Raw genomic sequence first — 18207 nt, 5'->3', positions numbered from 1 at the left:
AATCTGGTCTAGTGGAAGGTGTCCCTGCCCATGGCAGGGGGGATTGGAACCAGATGATCTTTAAGGTCCCTTCCAACCCAAACCATTCTATGATTCTATGAATGTTGCAATGACCTGGTAAGAAGGCAGGGGAAGCGGAGACTGCTGGTTATAATTAGCTGCTGCAGTTGATTGCTGCTCTGAAGCAGTAACTGAGATCAGCATCGAGTGGCAGATAGTGAGCAACTTGGGAGAAACAGTAGGAAAGGTTCACTTTTTATCTACAATTTTTGTAAAGTGAGGCAAAATAAAGAATCAAGCTAGAGGGAAGATTCTAGTTTTTTGTTGTGGCTAAATTGTCTTGGTTTTTGTTACAGCTAAATTGTCTTGTTCTTGTTGTGAATCATGTTGGGTTTAGGGTGGACTCGGAAGGAAAATATGTCTCTTCAAAGTGTTGCATACCTGTCACCTAAACATAAGATGGAATACAGTGAGGGCAAACATGGTACCCATGAGATCTGGGTTAAGCTAGTAAAACCATTATAGCTTTATAATTCAAACACGCTTTATAATGAAAGTACCTCAAACTTATTTTTATTTTGGTTTTAGTTATGGAAAAATAAGGCTTACTCACTGGATAGGTTTTTCCGGTCCCACACATCTCTTGTTAAAATATTGATATAAATGTTGTGCTTGCTCCTTCTCTCTGCTAATACACATGTGGTACAGAGGTCAACATGCAGAAGACGTGCAAAGTTATTTCAGCTGCTCTGCACTACCTTACATGCTCTGCTAAGCATATCAACAGTTTGGCCAATGCAGTAGAATATGCAAGAATGGGGAAGACCTTGCCCCCGCTCCTTACCCCCCCCCGCCCCACCCGTATTTCTGAAGTTATTCTCTCTTTAACTGTAAAACTCAAATGCCCAAGATAAATAAACTTCTTTTCAGTTCCTCATCCTGGTACTTAGAGAAGTTTAAAACTGTTCCAAGATGCAGAGGCATTTCGTCCTTGGTTCCAGCACTCACCTTACTAATATATACATTAGAAAAATCAAGACTTTAATTTGAAAACAGAGCAGTGCTCTGCATTTGTATGTTTGCTTTGGTGGATGAGGGGAGAAGACTGACGGAAAATGTTATTTGCTGGGTTTTGAAGCCTTTTTTGGACTTTGATTGGATGGATTCACTTGAATTTAATAAGTTTGGCAAGAAGACCTTTAGCTGTCCTGCATATGATTCCCTGCTATTTTTAATATAAATTTAGTATTTTAAATCCATCTCTTGTGTCCTAAACCAGATTTTGTCTTAAGCAGCTGTGCTTAAATTGTAAAATCTCACCCTTGTGTCTGGTTTCACATCTGGCAACACCCAGCTAACAGTTACAACTTACTTAGAGTAATTAAATGAGGTTTTAAAAAAGCCAAAATGATAAATAAAGAATAAATTATTAAAACAGTATTTTGTTTTCCAAACAAATTTTGCAGAAACTTTATAAGTAGCTGGGCTGTCCAGTTATTTCTAAAGGTGTTGATCAAAATAAGTACATGCTGAGGAAAGTAAAAGCAGGCTTGTAAATGGGTGGGGACTGGACAACGTTAAGCTACCATAATTACTAGTCAGCAGTATGTCTCCACTTTGATGTCAACTATATGCTTTCTTTTGTGTCTCAGGGAGGAAGAAACTTCAAAAGCTTTAATTTCAAGACAATAAAGGGCCTTGCTAATATATATACAGACTTTAACTGCAAATGGAAATTTTTAGTGTTAAAGATATAAATGTAGGTGGGTTAGGACTAAACATTCATTTCATGTGTTATTTATGTAACACTGCCACAAAAGATACAAATATATTATTTATATGAGTACTATATAAGGTATAGCTTATGAAAAGAATAATGACAGAATTTTTTACTGATAAATCTACATATTTCTCTATAATTTTGTATATGTCTGATATTTTAAACATGACAGAATCTTAAAGGAGTTATAAGTATGAACAATTCTATTGACTTATAAAATATATAAAGCTACATATATAAAGAAGATGGCCATGCCGCACTGTCATTCCTAGTCAGAAACCATACCAGAATAGTTTTGAACAAGTATAGATATCAAAAGACTTTGGCAAACTAATTGTTTTTAATTAAAGAATAAAGATCTGACAATGAAAACCTGCTATGAATATAAGACTAATATTAATGCAATTCTTTCTAATAACTGTATTAGGCTTAGGATCTATCCTCAAATAATAAATAAAACATATATTAATCATACGCATCTCATAGTGCTTTCTTTTTAGATCCTGAATGTGGATAGGAGGGAGAGTTAGGAAAGAGTATGAGAGAAACCATTTGTCCACACAGCTGTACAAAGAGCCTGTTTTGGTTCAGCTGAAAATTTACTGCACACACTGAGATAATTGAAGAGAAAAAGGTGTACTTCACTCAGTATGAATGAACAGTCAGTATGAGAAAGATCTGAAATAAATATTTCATTTTCAGAAAGCTGTTATAAAACCTAGCAGAACTTCCAGGGTAACATCTAGCAGAAGATAATATAGCAAAAGATGGTACTCTTTTAGGAGACAGGAAACACAAGTTCAATCCCACCCTCTGCCAGACAGGATTCAAATGTGAATTTCCCTCTTCCCAGAAGAGAAACCTAAAAACCAGATTATATGTCATTCCAAAGTGGGAATGGCTGAATAAAAGAATTAATTAGATATTGAAAGTCTCTTGAGTGGTTGGTATAGCCAATTTTCACTTTAGTTTTTCAGTCTGACTAAAACAGATTACTCTTATGGCTCTACACATAAATGATCTGGATTCCAATCCCTTTTCCAATTAGCATTCAGTTTACTTTATCTACTGTTCATACTGTGGAGTTTTTTTGTCTACATTCATTCATGCAGCAAAAAGCAATGTCAGCTGATGTATTTCACATAACACTACAGAGTGCCCTTCATTCTCATCTGTGCATAGTCAACAAAGCAGTGAAATGGGTCCTATCCAGGCATCCTATTAGTAAGATGACTATTTTTCGTTAAGGACTAGTTCACAATGTGCTGATTAATCCTCATCCTGGCCATTTCATAAAAAGTTTGTTGTAGTATCTAACACATCAAATAATTTGAAACATACTTTTCAGAACCACTTCTGTTTATATATCACAACTCCTCAACTGTTGTGGTCAGTTACCTTGTCTTCTATGAAAATACAGCACTTTTAAATTCCTGCTGAAGAAATCTCCTGAAGAAACATTTTCTGAGATATGAAGGCTATTATCTTTTGTGAAGCAGATTCGCTTTTATTTTCAGAGGTTCTTTCTTCATGTAACAACTCATGTCACTCCAAGGCAAATAGCAGAAACAGCAGAATTGTTTCTGAGTAGAAAACTGTCATTCGACAGTACCTAAATTTCTCACCCATTTTTATCAAGTACTTTTGTGCTCCCAGAATTATGTTAGACTCTCTAATTGCACTGTACAAAAGGGACTCAGGATCAGCGCTATTTATGCAATACTAGAATTCAGTAAGCATTACAAAGAAATAGAATTTCAAATCAAGGTGCCATTTGACAATGGTTTTGACTGGCCCAGATACTGCCCAGGTCTACACACATCTGGAAAAGCTGCACAGCAGCTGCACAGTAAAGATGTTCAGTTTTTGTCAAAATGAAAATAAGCTAAAATGAAAGCTTCAGGCTCACCAGTTTTGCTTTATATGGTGTTATGGTACCACTGAACTGCCTTCTCAGTTAGTTACTTGTGAAAATTAAGAGCTTTGGTGGAGCTTTCTTAGGTCTGATAAAGCACTTCAAGTCCTCCAAGACAAAACACTCATTGATCCCAACATGTAACTACAGAACAAATAGAGGAGTTTTGCCTGAAGGACTAGCAGAAGTCTAATACAGAGATTTAGGTTGGAAATATTTATCAGGATTTCTGCTTTCAAATTTAATGACAAATTTTTAATAGATGCCAACAGGAAAGCTCTCCTATTGCAGGAACTAAACAGATCGCAACTTTTCAGAAGCCCTTTAACTGTGGCTGACTTTTGTGCCAGCTGTTGTGTTCATACTATAAACGGAAGAAAACAACTCTGGGGTGGACATTTAATTCTGTCTCTCTCGATAGCAAACATTAACCACTGGCCTGCTATCGGACCACCTGCAATGTGTTAGTCATTACAGAGGTCACTGTTACCGAATATTTTAAACTGTGAATAGCTTCAGTTTAAATTAGGTGTAAAAAAAGTCATTTCCTTTCAGTGATAAACTAAAACACCTGCAGCACAGCTCAAGTTTACCATGAGAGATATAAACTCTCACTCTGAAGTTGGACTGTTCAAGGACATACAAACCCGCGGTTTTATAAGATAAGATCTTTCTAATCTAAATCATTACTGTGTTGCCAGATTAGGTGATTACATGCACAACTATTTCCCTAGATTGCAAGTTACTCTTTGCTTTACTAGGAACAAGTGGCATCTTCTGTTGTGGATATATTACATGACTTTTCTCCTCAAGTCACTCATAATCTAGTTTTCCTTTTTGCTAAAAAAAAAAAAACAAAACAAACAAACCAAAAACCCACCCAAAACCCAAACCAACCAACCAACCAAAACAAAATGAGAGAGTATTTGTTATGTCTCTTCCTTGTTTGTGCTGTCCCTTCTCTATCATAAAATAAGAAGTATTGTATTTCAGTTCCAAAGGTGACCATACTGCAGATCTAAAGGCTAGAGACACTTATTAGTATTTACTTGTAAATTTTCAAAATGTATTTAAAAGGCTTATCTCTGTTTTATTTTACATAATGTTTTCCCTGTGAACAAACATGGGCAGAGATCTGGAATATTTATTAAAAAAAACCCCAACCTCATCAAAGTTCTATTTTTAAAGATTTTTGTTTATATAAATTCAGCTGAGGCATCTAAAATTAGCTTGAGTGCTGGGCTCTAATGGCCAGGTGTTTGCACCAGAATTCGCACACACTTGAGGTGTGCATGCATGTATTCGTCTTTTCCCCAGACAGAACAGGTGCTTGAAGGTGGCTATCTTCAGAAGAGAATTTAGGCATTCCTTGGATCTCTGAACCAACATATCTCTGCATAGGATTTCTCCTCTCTCTCTACTTTTGTCCACGTACTTTCTTCTAGTTATGCAAAAGAGCTAGAGAATCCTGAGTCTTTGCACATGTGTAAACTATGGAATAATGAAAGTCATTTTAGTCTTCAGACTTCTCTAAAGCTATTTTCACTTTTACTAAATATATAATATTTTACTTTAGTGTAACTCATACTGGTGAAAGAAAGAAGCAAGGAGTTAATAATTCCTATTCCATGTGGTTTCTTTTTTCATCAAGTTTTAGTTTTCTGGGCCATCTGAGTGGGAATTATATTATCAGATGTTATTTGCAATAGGTTCTGTGAGCCATGTTCAGAAGTGACATACAGTGGCAATAAGAGAAACAATTAGGAGATCAGGTAAATATTAAATTTATTCAGCAGTATACACATTGACATAGATGATACCAGTCTATTCTCCATCTACTCTTGGAGAGATTCTATTAACTTCTAAATTTGACCATGTGACATTTTTAAAAAGAAATATGCGAAATCAAAATATTCTAATGAAAAGATCCCTAAGACTAAAGATGGTGAAATATCCTGACTGAAAATCTAGCTCTTCAGACTCTGTATTCCATACCTAATCCACAAGATGTTTGTGCCTCAGTTTTACTCTCAAAAACCTATCTTTACAATTCAAAACTGTTTGATTACATTGTACATGAAAACAAGAGAGAGAAAGGCTGGTGAAGTGCTCATTTATCTTCACTTATGACTCTTTTCACACATTCAAACACTGGATTAAGTTTAATTCTCAGTCTGACATACTAATTTTCTACTTTAGCTGACTCATTTGTGGGTCCATGCTCTCAAAACTTGCTGAGAGTGCAATTTACAGCATTTGTTTTCCAGCAGTCTGTACAGTATAAAGTAACTTTGAAAACTGCAAGGTTTATTTTAGCTGAGCTCCCAGCACACCTTGCAGAACAAACAAAACTCTAAACCTGAGTGTATTTCCCGTCTCCCAATATCTTGCAAAACTCTTGAAAAGGTTGGAAAATACTGTTAAAGATATGAACAACAGAAAATAATCAGGTTTGGAAAATTTTCAGGAAGCAGTATTCTGGTCTTAGTATTGTCCCACGTACCACTGCTGCCTTAATAAATGCCACTTATGAAGAAAAGCAAGAAAATGAGCACTACAGAGGTTAGTTTTAAATATCCGAGATAAGTCACCAAGGGATGCATTTTCCTTAATGCTCCAGTATCTTTTTGCCTCCTCAGTAGTTAACTGGACTTTGGCAAATTGTAACAGCTAAGTGTTTGACCTCTAAATTTTCATGTGTGCTTCTGTTTGTATATGATGTAATTAAGACTTTTTGCTTTCCATATTCCAACCTGTTATTATCAGTCATTTCTCTAAAGACAAAATCTGCCTCCCCAGTGGCTTCTTTCAATACACCATAAAACTGAGTACTGGTGTGCTAACAGAAATGATTGCTCTAATGTGGGAACCACCTAACCTTTTCCCAGTGTCACATCAAACAGCATGCTATGTGGTCATTGACAGCTTTCCTGTGCTGAAGCAAGCCTACCATGTAGATAATAAAATGCTGAAGCCCATTAATAATATTCCCACTATTTTCTCCAGGCAATGACTGTCAAATGAATGACCACACATTTTGTAGATAATGGTCCAGGAAACATTGCACAATGCAGCTGCTTTTGGGAAGTCATGTTTGTAGAACACAAGATGAACACTTAACTTATTTGACCATTTCCAGGCAACTCCTAATTCTCTAAATAGGTACTTATAATTCCATAATATATTTACATCTAAGAAAAATAATACCTCAGTAGCTCTACACTTTTTGTAAATGCAACAAGTTTTGCAAGAAGAGAAATAGCGTCCTTTGATCTGTTTCAAGATTTGAGTAGCCAAAACCATCAAAAGTCATTGAAAAGGACTTTTGAAAACAATAAATAATACCAATAAAAAGCGAACAAAATATTTATATATATGAGTATTTCATCAATACAAATTCACCAAGTAAATTATTATCATTTCAAATGCGCTCAAACCAAACTCATCATGTGCAAATGCCCATGTATTGGTTAAAAAAAAGGAAAAAAATACTTAAATGAACAAACTTTGAATTGAACATTTTTTTTTTCTAGGGAAAGTTTGAAAAAAACCCACAGAAAACATATAATGTACCAAGGAAGAAACCGGTGCTCAGCATGCTCAGAGAAAAAGGCTCTGCATCTCTAAGTCACAATCAGTTTTTGGCTTGCCTCTCAAAAACATGAAAGGCTTATTGGAAAGCCATAGACTGATCATCAAATATTTAGTACCTGCAAATGCGTAAATAGAGAGAGCAATCCCAGAAGATGGTCTAGCTTTCTATCCTCTCCTTAAAGCTAAGATATTTTTCTTATCTTTGAAATGCCAATCTCTTTATCTTTGCAATACCAATTATTTTTTTCCATTTACCTTCAGAATAAAATCTCCTAATCCACTGCAGGAAAACAAATCTCTCTTCCATTACTGAAGTTGCTTCCACGGTTATGATCCTCCTACAGAGTATTTCCATAGTAATTTTAAATATTACATACAAAGCATGCTAACACCTTCTGCCAATACTGCTACCAATTTTTTCCTGACTCTAATTTACTGCTTACTTCAACACTTTCAATTGCTTGAATGAAATGGACGCAATGCACAAAACTGCACCACTGCATGGAAGCTCATGAATAATCCTACACCAAGATCTTCCTGGAGGGCCTTCAGTGGAAATGTGCTCTACAGTTTGTATTATTTCTTAGTGCTCTCTCTCTTTTCTACCATATTAGGCCTTGAGGGAACTGTGGAATGAGAACATCTCTGTGCTTCTCTCTAGCCATAGAAGATACAGAACCTCAGCTAGGGCAGATTTTTATTCCAGAGGCTGGGAAACCGGGCTGGCCTCTTTGTTTGTCAAACTGGCCTGTACACCCGCATTAAGTGCTAGACATAGTCTCAACCACTTAACTCACTATGGCTATTGGAGTAAAGCAATGCTCATTGGGGGTAAGTTTGGCCAACAACAGGCTGATAGTTGGCAGTGATCAATAGCAAATACTTTTTCCTGTTATGGACTGGAGTCTATAAACACCAATACCAAGAATTGCTCATCAAGACTGAGTACTCTTCAAACTGTGGCCTTGTGACACTAACAGGAATAAATATATACATTTTAAAACTTGACCTTATAAACATGTGCAAGACCTCAACATTTATCTCAATACATCATGAATTTTGTAAAACTATTATCCAGATTAATCTGTTGCTAATTCCAGAGAAAACCAAAAGCAGCAAAATTAAGCCAGTGAAGACGTGACCCTTAAATATATTATCTGAACTGCAGTTGGGAATCATTTGCTTACAGCTTCATTCTGTGGTCTTTGCAGCACTGATAACACTGCAATGGAGGTTTTGAAATACAGAAATAGAGAAAAGAAGGATAGCAGCTACAAAATGAGACTCCATATTTCTTAAAAAAATAGGCCTGTGTATTAGCTGTGACACAAGAACAGTCTACCTCCATTCAAAATAAAATGAGCATATACAAAATATTTTAATGATATTTGAGGAATGTCAATCTATAGCTATAGTAAATTACTAAATACTGAAGTACTGCTATTGGAAACAAAACCTGTTCTCAAATACAAAAAAGTTGTAAAAAAAAAAAAGAATACATCAACAACATGCTGTATGTTCTATTCAGAACAGACTGTTTCCCTAACCATGGAAATAGTTACTGTAATTGTACTCTGGAGTAAGAATGAGCCTCTGCAGGAGCTGACCCATGAAGGTCTGCAGAATACTTGAGGCCAGCAACAGTGTAAACTTATGTTGTTGTAAACATGGCCCTTAATCCATCAAAAGAAAAACATATGGATTCCATCTTAATTTATTTCTACGAGTCAGAGTCATCATGACATCTTTAAATACTTTGAATATTATTGTGCTAACTTGTGAACTAAAAAAGGCAAAACTTGAATCCATTAGAAGAAAAAGTCAGGCTCTTTTTTTAGCTTATTGCTCAACAAAAAGCAGAGTTTTCTAAACATTGCATTAAAATTAATAAAGCTGCTTTGAAAAGTTCTGTATTTCAATATTATTACAGCTGCAATAATTAAGAATTTGGCCACTACTCTGAGTCATGAAAATCCACCAGTTCACATAGATTTAATTTACTAAAGCTGTTATATATATGCAAATTGTTTTAAAGTTTGTCTGATGGAAAAACACCCACTTGGTCAAACCCATGACATGTATCTGCATGAAGTAGAAATGCACGCGTACAACAAGGAGCAAAAAAAAATCTCAGCATGTGATATTGAAGAGCTTTTATCCAATAAATATACAACATGATTATTGAAGGTAAGGATAAAAATAGATTTTAATGCAGACACTTGAATGTAAAGCAAAATATATGACTGAACTGGCCACTTACCAAGAGTATTATTCCTTCATTGGAATGTGATAGTGCATAGCTGTTGTTACCAGTTACTGTTAATTTTAGCAGTTTGCCTGCTATTTTAAACCAATTTAAGCCAAAGCTGCTAGGGGTCTAGCTTGCCCCTATCTTTGCCAAGCCTCTCCTCCCTCTTCTTTACACCAGCACTCATATTCCTGGGACTTCACAGTGAGTCAGTTCTGGGAACTGGTCTGGATAAAATACAAGCATATTAAACAAAAAAAAATATATATTTCTTTTTGTCTGTCTCAGCTTCCCAAACCATATTACTCCCTTTAAAGGCAGCACACATTTAATGATAGGAGGAGGGCAGGACTGTGATAATCGAACTATATGGTCTTCAATGTCTGTAGAATTATACCCTAAAGACTGGATAGAAGTAACATCATACCTTCCTGATGGCCCCAAAACTTAGGTCTGTACCTGTTAGCAAATGTTAGTGAGAGAAGGGAGAGAATTTTAACTCAGCTCTACATGTGTTACGCAATGGAGATAGAACAGTGCGTGTGTGTAGGTTCATTTGCTCATATATTCAAGGAAAATAAATACATATAATCCAATTTGAAGAGAGAAACCTGAGAAACAATAACACAAAGATTCTTAATGCTGTTGCCTAATAAGACATGGACATCAGTTTGCAATGAAAAGTATGTACACACACAAAAAAGCCAAAACAATTTTACACTGTCTGTGCAGAAACATCACAGCATGGGGCAGTGAGGTAATGACCACTGTCGACATGGCTTGAAGACAATCACATCTGGAACACTGTGTCCAGCATAGGCCACCTCACTGTGAGAGAGACCTAGAAAAATGAAGGGAATTCAGAGAAGAGCAACAAAAGAGGTTAGTGAAGGGATAGAGATTTATGAGGAAAGATTTAAAAGAGGTAACACAGACTGGCCAAATACAGTCCTGTATTAATGACTAGGGCAGGGGATATGAGGCATGGTAGCAGTCTATAAATATTTCAAGAATATAAACACACAAATAAGACAAAAGAATTATCTAGTGATGTTCAAGAGATATAACTAGGAGTTAGAAGATTAATGTAAAAAAGGAAAAATGTAGGGTAAATATCAGAAAACCTTCTTGAAAGTGAGATGCCTTAAACTGGTGGAAGAAAGGAAGTGATGTGTAGATCCTCTCTACCATTCAGCAAATTTTGAAACAAAATAAACCAATGCACTAGCAAGTGTACTATGGAGAAAATGCCTGCATTTACATGGAGAAGATAACCTACAATTCCTTTAACATTAATAAAGTAATCTTAAATTTATTCAGTGTTAATTCACATTAAAAGTCTTATTCATTTACTAAACTCAGGTGACATTAACATTACATGACTAAAATATTTCTACAGGTTAATAATTTTCATATAATAGAAGAAATGTTTGAAAGTTTCTATTAATTGTCATTCCTGTAAATCTGGTGACTAAATAGATTTTGTGCATAAGCAGGTACTTTTTTCAGCCTAATTTGGAAAATTTTTGAAATTGTAATTCATACAAACCTTTAGAAGAGCACTTAGGTTTTTTTGGTATTTATATTCCAGCACATCAGAAAAAGGTTATGGCATTATTTAGCCTACTCTCCATAACTGCAGCTTAAATTACAGCTCCTACAATTCTTCTGTATTTTCCTCGTTATGACTATTCAATTTAAACAAACTTTATATTTATACTCGTAGGAAATTACCTTTATAAAAATACTGATGTTTCATTTACATAGCCAATTTATAATTTTATAAAACTTTGAGGCTTCTGTTTCTCAGGAGTTATATATATTTTTATAAGATAACAATTGAGTGTATTATTTCAAGTAAAATCTATTCTCTGTTATATTACTATTTTTACCAGTTTTAACAGTGTTATTTAAATGCTGCTTTAAACCGTAAAAAAGTCCCAGTTTACTAATAATTCCTCTAATCTTAAACTAACTTATCTGTCCTAAAATAATGGTAGTTAAGATCTTCTAATATTTCTGTTTATTGAATAAGACCACCAGAAAAAAATCCCTCCATTCCATTAAATTGAGAGTTTAAAGTTTTCTAGCCTACTTTCATATACTTCTGTTAATGCTTTTATTGATCATCAGATGGAAAGTTTGTTACTTAAAACCCAGGCTCCAAATGAACAGTGAGCCAGCAAGATAGGAGATATGACAATTAGCAAGTGTGAGCAGTAGAACTGCAGAAAGAGCTCTTACATTCTGCAATTTCAGTCTGTCAATATCAAGATTAAAATAGTGTTTCCCTTTCTATACGTGTCTGGCTACTCAAAATCAGTTTGATAAAACAGCTTAAGTTGTGTTTGTTATTAATGGAGGATGGGTGTATGTGTGTACATGAGCGTGCACGTGTAGTTACAGATTAGACACCAAAAACTAGAAAGACTTGCAAAGAGAAATTTCTGAAAATATTTGCCAGAGCGTGCTTTCTTAGGGCCCTGTCCAACCCAAACGAGACTCCGTGGCTGTCGGCCATGTGAAGCTCAGTAAACTTCCTGCACGAGGAATTCCAAGCAAACTGGAGCCCGCGCTCCAGCTGAAACTTGCTCTGTGGCACAGGCCGATCTGGCCGCTTAACATGTCTTTATAGGAATATCACAAGGGAATTCATTTAGCCAGTTGTATAATAAGAGCCATAGAGAGTTCTGAAAGAGGGGAACCTAGCGTGAGCTAAAAAAAGTCACAATTTTCTTTAGAAGGTCACATGTTGTTTTATTTGTTGTTCAGGCTCTGATGGCTTCACTGCAAATCCTTCTATATAGCTTGAAATTTATTTTTAATATATTCTTGTGTGAGTTTCACTTGCAGGAACTGTTGTTTTCCAACTTGGCAGCACAAAAGAAAAGCTGCTGTCAGAAGAAAGTCTAAGAAGCTGCAGAATTCCTAGACACATAATTTCTCAGGAAATATACTGTGTGGTCTCATAAATATATGCACAGGGGTATGTGCACATACGTACATAAATATATGACAGAGAGATCACAGATTATACTTAAAATGCTATTATGTGCTGTCATAAGCATGAAGAGGTTTTTGTGTTTTATAAGAGATGCAAGCAATCATTTTCACAATGAGAATGATTTAATATAATATCATAATGAGAATTCATTAATATAATATCTTATTGTATATTAATTTTTCTTAATTTGTGTTCATATAGCAAAGACTTTTTTGCTTAAATTATACTAGTATAATTTAGGTTATAATGTAAACATCTGATATAACACTGCAGACTTCACAGGAGTCATATTCACAGATTTTGTATATTTTTGTTCAAATAAGAGTATTTAATGCAAAACCTATTATTGTCTTACTAACTTTTAGAATTAATTGCCTTCCACAAGTGATTTGAAGTTGAAATATAGCACGATCCACATCTAAAATATTTTACCAGTTATGTGATAATGACTTCAGTTAAAATGTAGTTAATAATTTGCCATACCCTCTGGCTTACAGTTTGATCTCCCATGTTTCAGGTTGTGTCTCATATACAGGACAAAGCACATAACCCTTCCTCACCCCTGATTCAAGGACACAGCTTCAGTGAATGAATGCTTTCTACTACAGTAGATGTTTGAAAGTCAGTTGCTATATCTCATAAAACCATGCAGCAGTAGTATTATATGCATATGTGATGGGCATTATCTGCTGTTGTAGAGATGAATTATAGAACCAGGGCCTAGATACCTGAAATCCAAGAAGGATCAAAACAGTAGAGTCTATGAAAACTTCACCTAACACCAAGAACATGTTACGTATACTGAAGATAAAAATTATTGAACATAACTAATGTTTCCTTATAAAAATAATGTACTTTTTTGCATCACCATTTTTATAATATTTCTTCCTTACCCTGGTTTTACCTTACTGAATTGAAATATTAGTACTTTATAGTCTTTTTCATTCCACAGCTACTGCGGTTCAATTATGCTCTTGCATATGTCAGGTACACTACAGTCTAATTTAATCTTCATTACACATTGCCATATTGCAATTATACATGCTATCAGAGTGTTAACACATATTTAAACCTGTTATTCCTTTGTCACTGATTTACAAAGAGGTACCTGAAAAGAAGCAGATGTCATAATTACATGCTTATTCAGCTCATTTTATACTAAGTCTCAACGTAAATTGCAGATGAGCTAGGCATGTCCTGAAATTAATGTAGTGATAGTACGGTAATGCTGTGATTCATTATGGTTTGTCAATGCGCTCCACTTCTGGAATGTGTGATAAAATTATATTAATACTGCACAGTAATGAGATTAATGAATTTGTACATGGGGAAGAATAATGGTTCCCTTTGTTAGACTATTGAAAAAATAACATATAGGTAATTAAAAAGAATTAGTCAAACTCCATACAACCCCATTTATATTAAATTAATTTGTCTGGCTTCATTTCTAATAATTGATCACTCTCTGTAAATTATAAAGCACTCCTCAACCATATGAACTACTACTGTAGGAGGAGAGATTCCAGAGTATTATGAACCATCAAGGTGGTCCCTGTGGGTTCATATTAATTAAGGTTTAACAGTTTGGAAAATTGTAGCAATATTTTATGATTCATGTAATTAAACTCTGTAACAAAATGTCACAACCACTAGTTATATCTATGCCTATGATTTATATCTTACCCTTATTTCAAAGGAAGCAGAAGTAATGAAATATTCTTAAACACACAGACAATCAAAGGAAAAATGTACTGGTTGTTTTTAGTGTTCCTAACTAATCACATTAGCATTTCATTGCCTCTACTTCAGGCACTAATGGCCACCATCAGACAGTGCAAATTAGATTAATTTAATATTCAACATAATAAGCTTTTTCAACAAAGGCTTGATTCTGATCTCCGACTCATTTTACTCCTCTGTAATTCCACTTATTTCAATTGCATTTTCTCCTGTTTTCTGTATTAACAGTGCAGAATCTAACCCCTTCCGTCTTTGGTTCTCTAATACAGCTAATACTGGCTAGCAAAAGCTACTTCAGTATATTTGAAGTCGCAGATCTAAACAACACAGAACTGCAGTCTAACATGCCTGATGCTGAATTTCAGAGTCTCACTGTATCGTATTAAAAGACTTCCTTTGAAAATGGGTTGTCTTGTGGAAAAGGTCCTTGAATAATCTGTCATACTCAGTCATTTAGACAATTAATGTTCTTGGGATATTGCTTTCCTTTGCTTGTTGCTGGAGTTTCTCACTTTTGAATTTTTTGTTACTAATCATTAGCACTGAAGAGGAACTTTTGAAGAGAAATTTTATTGCCAAAAAAGGCATTAAAAAAAAAAAATAAGTGTTTGCAAGAAAGCTTTAGTTTTGACTGATTTCTCAAGTCTAAAAAGCATATTCTAAGAGACCTGTGAATTATGGGTACTCTCAGAACAAAAATCAACTTCAGTTTAGCTTTTTCATTTAACAATATTCTATCGTACACTGGTTCTCAGAAACCCAGAAACTACAGCATCCAGAGACATCCGCCCTGCTGTGTGTCATTTGCAATTGATGGCATACCTTGCACAGCGTGGGTCAAAGATTGATAGTAGATGGCAGATCAATCAAGCAGGGAGATGTCTAAACCCTATAAGTTTATCCATAATAAAGATGGTTCTAACAAATCAGATACTAGGTTTGAGACTAATACAAAAGCAGGGATCATGTATAAAAACCTCACCACGTTTTTCAAGTTTATACTTGTTTCTATACCCAAATTTGATCTAGAAAGCAAAACTTTGGCTCTAAATAACTGTTTGGGGTTTTTTTTTCAGAATTCTAAAAAAAAAAAAAACCCACTGATTTTTTTTTTTATTTTTTTTTATTTTTTCAGACTGAGGGATATGCCATAGCTATCTCAGCTTGTGTGCTGTGGCTTGGGTAGAGAATGCACATGGCTTGCATTGTGTGGAACGTACTCTGATGTGCTTTGTGGATTAATAGGATTCTTCTGCTCCTACAACAATACAAAATTCTGTTTTCTAGTAGAAATAGTATCTGTTCTCAATGATCTTTGTTCTCAGATATCACAGTAATGGGCATCAAATAAGTACCAGAGAAGAATACTGGTTAGTGCAAATGAGCAACAAATGTAAGGCTTGACGTGAGACCACAGAAGTCCATTTAATTGACCTAGCAGGCTTCAGACTAGACTCTGATTGTAAAAGGGTATATTGCACCAACCGATCTTTACTGATTCTCTGGATGAAAGAGGGCAGCACATGTGTTGGTGACATGGGGTCCACTCTGTAAGTTGACAGAAATCCTACAATTCCTCTAGGTGCCTTCTGAACCAAAATGGGGAAGGGGGTGCCCACAGAAATGGTGTATGGTTCTCTACTATGTTTGCTAAAGGAGGTTTCCTGCCAGGAAAATCAAAATGAGTGCCTCTCTAAACTTGTAAATTACTATCTTTAAAAGATACGGTATTCTTATTCCATCTTTGAATGCCTCATCTTAGTAGTTTTTCCTACCTATTCTAGCACTGAAGAGCGAGTTTCCAGTTCAGGTGTAAACACTTCTGAAATCTGTTTTAGGCAACTGAACAGAAATATACACTGTAATTACAGGGGGAAAAAATTACTCTCATCTGTTGGTATTCACATTCCTGCTTTACTCTTTGTTAGTTGGTTGGTTTTCCCCTCTGTATTATTATCCTGTCTTTTTCCTGGGAGTAAAATTTAGCCTAGGGCTTCTAGGTTCAGTAGATAACAATTCTATCCTAATCTAGTTATGACAGATTTAATATTAATGGGACTAAGAGGAAAATCAGTTTCCTGACAAATGATGATAAAGTGAAATCTTTAAGCAATAATAAAAATCAACATGCCATATCACGTCACCAGTCATTCAAAAGTGACAAGCAGAAACAATCTGCTGAGACAACATCCAACCACAAGCATAATCACGTTTATGATTTAATTCCCATTTAACATCAATCACATCAAATTAATAACCACTCTCAAAGAAAATTAAATCCTAAGTGTATTTTTCCTTTAAAGTGTTATGATCAGAGAACAAAGTTCTAATTAAGTCTTAAACCAACTACATGGTTTATACATGTGACACCTGTAACTTGGCCAGCATTGTGAATTGGCCCCATGTGGATTTTTGTCATAAAAGAAACTGACAATCCCTTCTAGCAGCTGCCATAAGTTTGATTAACATGTAATGTATCCTTTTGTGAAAGTTCTTGTTGTAAAGATTTTCCATTACTTTAACGACTGTGCAGCCATTTTGTTTTAGGAAAATACCACGCTATGCTGATTAGTGTTCAGCATGCAACTCAGAGACAAAGCTGCGAGCCAATGTTTATTCTGCTCTTCCTATGTTAGAGTGTTTATCAACAAAAGATATCCTGCTCATACCTTATTTCATCTTCCCAAGTTGCTTATTCAAATGGTAAGGGCACTGTAAGAATAATTTCTTTAAGTTACTTAGAGAATTCATGTATTCATGTGTATCCTGAATCAGGGGTGGCCAGCTGGTGGCTTTTAAACTTCAGGCAACTCCCAAGCACTTACATGGCTGAGAGTGGCATTATAACACAGCTGCACATCTTCATCTGTAAAAGTGAGCCTGGACACCTTAGGACATAACTTCGTGCCCAAACTATCCTTCACTGGAGCAGCAGACTCTTCTGGGAGCATCCATGTACAAACTACTCCCAGGATTCTGTCTTTCCTAGGTATGTGGTATGTTTCATGTTTCTCAGCTAACTGAGGATTTGGTTATGTGACAGAACAACTTGCCGTCACTGCTCCAGATGATTGTGCCTTATTGAGACAGGAAACATTAATGTAAATATGCTGTAATTGAAAGTATAGGAGTTTTGGAAAAACAGAGAAATATATATTACTTCAGTATTGAAGATGCTCTTGGTCTTCATGTCAGCCCTTGTCATTTTTATTTCAAACAATGTTCAAACAATTTAAAAAATCCTAATGTAAAACTCAGGCTGGTGGTCTTGTACCTCCTACATGCCATAGCAAAACAGCTCTTTTCCTTATTTATAGATGAAATTGCAGATACAGGAGATCTGCTCCCCTATGTTAATTCTTTTCTTCCCATTCATGAAAGCAGCCACTTGGAAAAAGAAAGTATTTGGCACAGAATGAATTAAGTGCAATAGATAAGCACGTACTTTTCTGTATTCCTTTCATAAGGTTCAGCAAGGGACTATAGTTTGTTTCAGGGTCACAGATTCTGACCTAGGTCAAGCAAAAGTCAGTCATGATAAACCAAACAATATACAACATATCCTTAAAACTACTCTTTATAAATCACAGTCCTACGTAACATCCAATTTCTTCCTGCCTCTTTAAGCTATAACATGTTTTAGGATCTTATAACATGCAAGTCTGTTATTAAAGATTCTGCTGAATTATTCAGGGCTAAATCAAGATGTGAAGACACCTTTTTTGAGACAGAAAATTGGCAAACACTCTCTACTATGCCTTACAGCAAGAAAAACAATCTTGCTGCAGCTGTTGTGTTTATCATAAAATTGATGCTATAAAAATGTTACCTGAATACAAATGAAATTATTTTTATTTAAACCTCCCATATTGAGAGGCACATTTCCTCACATGATTATGAGATCTCCAAGGCCTGCTGTGGATATC

The sequence above is a fragment of the Mycteria americana genome, chromosome 8 (genome assembly GCF_035582795.1).
Source record: "Mycteria americana isolate JAX WOST 10 ecotype Jacksonville Zoo and Gardens chromosome 8, USCA_MyAme_1.0, whole genome shotgun sequence".
Lineage (NCBI taxonomy): Eukaryota > Metazoa > Chordata > Aves > Ciconiiformes > Ciconiidae > Mycteria > Mycteria americana.
Note: the sequence above shows the minus strand (reverse complement) of the source record.